The following is a 4,606-nucleotide window of genomic DNA, read 5'->3' as shown; positions in this document are numbered from 1 at the left end:
GCTCTCACAAAGTTATAGCCTTCGTGGGAGAGTGTACTGTAGACAAGGGTGGACCTCCGTCGTCTGTCGTCGGATCGAGTACCTGATGTGTGATGGGCCTCCACCTCAAGGCCCTATACAGATTCTTCTGTCTAATTTAAAGTTTTAAACTAATTCAGTTCAAGACAGTAGATAAAATGATTTTTTCATTAAAATAAATACTATAAAATTTTAAATAATCTGGATTTTAAAAATTCAAATTTCTAATTAGAGGATTATAATGGATATTTTTTAGGGATAATTACACTTCCCTCCTTTAAAGTTTGGTGCAATTACACGTATGTCTGATAATTACAATTCCTTGAAATGTACAACATACATAGCAATTCTGATCATTCAACTTTGCAGTATGTCTGATTTTTGGGCTCTAACGGAATAAGGTTACCATTCTGTTTAGAGGTTGTCACATGAAAATGCAACAAAGTTTTATGCGAACATGCAAGATTACCATGACAAGATGAGGGAAGCAGCAACAAGTTGTCTATCAGGAGAAGCTTAATCCAAATTCTTGTTTACCAATCTTATTTAGCAAAGCGAAAACACAAAATAGGAGTTGATAATAAGTCTCACATTTGTCACGAGATAATTGTGTAGTATGTGTCAAACCTTGTTATGAGAAATCTCTGTCTGGATACCGAGAATGCCTGCTGTAATATCCAAGCCATGACCAAAGAAAAATTATGATTCATAAAATTAGAGTATGTTTATTTTGGTGGACTAGCTTGGTTTGGATTAATAATCTACACTAGTTCAATGTTTTCAAGTGTTGTTTGTTTGTGTTTCAATTTTCAGTTTCCATTTTTTAGTACTTGGGCCTAGAATGAGAAGGTTGGTCCTACACCATAATTGCTAAATTTTGGGATTGTTTATGGTTATACAACATAACATCAAAGAGTTGGGAATTGGGACTGTAAATTATACTCACACCCTCAAGGCCTCAACTATCCAAACAAATTTGCTCTTGCCCTCTTGTAAAAATATATAATGAGAAGCATTATAGCAAATGGGGTGGAAATCTTTTTTGGATTCTTAAGGAAGCTTGAACACTTAGGCCACTAAATGGGCACTATAAATAAATAAATTAATTAAAAAAAAAAAGAACTATTAGAGGGCATTATATAATCACACTTTTTTAATTCCACTTTTAGTATGGAGTACATGGGAAACTATTCCAAACTTGGGAAGTATGGAGTTATTGAATAATCTTATTTGATATATAAGAAAATGCATACAATTCAAATAGAAGCCTGACCTATGTGGAGGCCCAATATACGCAAGAGCTTGATATGGGAGTTCTGAGGTGCAAGAGGCCCAAGAAAGAGTAGTTTCCACGATCTCAGATACTCATGGACGAACTTGTGGAGGTATGGGCTACGACGACGCTCATTAGCCAAAGAAGTTCAGTGTTTACTTGGCAGCTAGGCTGGCCAATCTCCTAAGCGGCAGAGGATCATTCATTCAGAAAGGGAACACGTATCCACGCGGATTGACGGGGCAACAAGATAACGACAGATATTATCACACCTCAACTACTTCCTGAGAACTCGAGGCGAAACCCTCGAAAGGCTTATCCCATCAAAACTCCCCATGCAGACAGGACTCTCTAGAGATCTTTTCAACAACTTCCAAATTTTGAGGAGACTTATCTATAACAACTGTTGACCTGAATCCCCAGGGATAACACTTCTCATCCGCTAGTAGATTGAGATTATGAAAACCAGTTTCCCCCTTTGGTTAAGGGTAATGCTCTCTTGGCATAAACACGTACAAAAACTCATAACTCGAGCATTTTTATCAGCAAAATTATTCTCTCATCTTTTGAGCACCAGATGCTATTTTACTTCTCTGAGTTTATTCTTCTACAATTGTTTATTAATTTGATCGTCAAAGTGCTAATATTTTTTTCCAGGTCTCCTTTCTTAAGTTCGGTAAAGATTTGGCATAAAGATTTTTTATCCAAGGGACTAACAAACGAGCACTTTTTGCTCACATCAAGTGGCGTCGTGTGTGGAAAACACAGAACTAAGATGTGAGAATCAATAGAGACCCCAAATAGCAATCTGAAAAAGCAAAAAGTTGTGGATGTGTCCGGTCATGCCTAAGCTCATCAAGTGGTGTGAAGGACACCCCTACCCCTCGCTAGAGCTACAACAATAGGACCTCCCAAGTCTACCGAACTCCTAACAGATCCGCTATGTGATATTACCTCGTCTGACACCTCTTAAGGAAGGTTGCCTAAGGGTATGCAGCAGATGATTGCTCCAGTAACAACTCATGGTTGTGATACAAGTATTTGTGGTTACTCATGCAATTGCAAAGGCGCTAGGTGGAGGAGACGGACCCTTGGCTTGAGGGCCATTAGCTCTCCCTTGGGAGCAAGGCCAGCCCCCGCAGCCAGTGGAGCAGGTTCCCCCTCAATAGATAACTCGCTTGGCATACTTGCAAAAGGAACTTCAGGATGTCCAGCATCAATTGATGGGAGTCTTGGTGGAGGAGTAAGGTAGCATCTCTTTCACCGAGGAGATCATAATGAATGAGCTCCTTGTGAATTGTCGGACTCCAACTATTACGGAGTATGATGGCACCATAGATCCCCAAGTGCACCTATCACAATTTGAGAGATGCGGCTCTTTTACATCGTTACACAAACGGGATCAAGTGTCAGGTGTTCGTCACCACTTTTGCTAAAGCAGTCGGTTCAACCAATTGTTCTGCTGGGGCAATTTGGAGCTTTGAGGAGTTTCGATCTCTATTCTTACATCAATTTGCCAGTAACAGAAAATATTGGAAGATAGAACCCAACCTCTTCACTGTATATTAGAAGGAGGCGGAGCTCCTGAGAGATTAACTCTACCAATTCAATATGGTCACGATAGAGGTACCTTCAACTATCGAGAAGTTAAGCCAGTTCCTTCTCCCAGGGACTGTTAGATGGAGACTTCTTCAAGTCCCTAGCTAAGAAGCCAGCCCCGAGGTTTGATGGCTTTCTTGCCTGGGAGACGAAGTATATCAGTATAAAGGAGGCGCAAGCTTCTAAGAGGGAAGGACAGGGGAAAAAGAGGAAGGATTCAAAAAGGATCCTCTAAAAAATTGAGATCAAAGTTTCGAGTTAAGAAACCACCGTCCTAGAGGGGGTAACTTGTGTACTCCCTTGAATGCCCTTATTACATAAGCTTTGATGGCAATAAGAATGTCGATATTTGAATAATGAGATAGAGCTACTAATTCAAAATGGATACTTACAAGAATTTGTATGCTGGAAAAAGGCTTAGGGTTGGGTCTCGCCCAAAATCACGCATACTAAGGGGAAGGCTCGAAAGGAGCCTAGTCCAGATCCCCAGAAAAAAAAAAAAAAAAAAAAGACACAAGCCCTAATCCCCAAAAAAAAAAAAAAAAAAAAAGACACAAGCCCTCAAGCCTGGATGCCCTGAGGATCCCAATTCCCCTAGGAAAGGGGTTATCCGCATGATTGTCGAAGGATATATGAGAGGAGACTACATCTTTGGGGCATGGTGTTGCTTCCCCTCTACCTAGAAATTGAACCTCTTAAAAGGACTTACTTAGTAAAATTCTTGGTAGTGGATGCCCACTTTGCATACAACATAATCTTGGGGAGAGTCACTCTTAACATTTTCCAAGCAGCAATGCCAATTTTCCACATGTGAACTAGACAAAACTAGACAAATTACCACACACACCTTTCTAAGCACGGTTCGGGGGGAGGGAGGTGCTGGAGATTACCTATCCTATCCTAGTTAAAATAAGGCTCCTCCCAATAGATCGTTGGGAGGCGACCAGACTCAAGACCTGAGCTGCCTGTTTACTGCTCATAGAGAATGCTCTCTACAAAAAATTCTTCATGCATCCTATGCTAAGATACTTGTCCGGAGATGAAGAGTTACATGTTTTGAAGTAATTTCATAGCGGATGTTGTGGGGCCATGTGGGGATTTTGGTCTTAGCCACCAAAATCGTAAAGGTTGGTTAGTTTTGGCCCACCATGAAATAGGACACCGATAGATAGTAAACATATACGAGTCAGTGCCAAAAACATTTCACTCTTATCCACCAGCTAGCAGAACTATGTATCACCTTACTTGTCCTTTGTCCTTTCTCCCAATGGGGAATTGACATAATAGGACATTTTTCCTTGGCCTCACTGAGGGGGAGTTTATGAAATTTATATGGAAAGATATCAATGCCGCTTTAGGTTCCCCTACAAGTTAATTTCAGACAATGGGTGACAATTCCAAAGTCATAAATACATGATTGGTGCAAAAATCTATGCATAAAACAAAGATTCACCTCCGTGGCTTACCCCCAAGCCAATGGACAAGTAGAAATCACCAATCAAGAGAATCAAGAGAAGGTTGGGACAAGCTTGGGGAAACTGGGCAAAAGAGTAACCAGTGTCCTCTAGGCCTATCGAACTACCCCAAGGGCATCTACAAGGGAAAATAGTTTACCTTAGTATACGTGACAGAGGCCATCATCCCCACGAAAACGGGAATACCCTCTCATCGGAATAGGCTTTCCTTCAGATGTAGCGATATAAAAGCATAATGATC

The sequence above is a fragment of the Sesamum indicum genome, linkage group LG4 (genome assembly GCF_000512975.1).
Source record: "Sesamum indicum cultivar Zhongzhi No. 13 linkage group LG4, S_indicum_v1.0, whole genome shotgun sequence".
NCBI lineage: Eukaryota > Viridiplantae > Streptophyta > Magnoliopsida > Lamiales > Pedaliaceae > Sesamum > Sesamum indicum.
Note: the sequence above shows the minus strand (reverse complement) of the source record.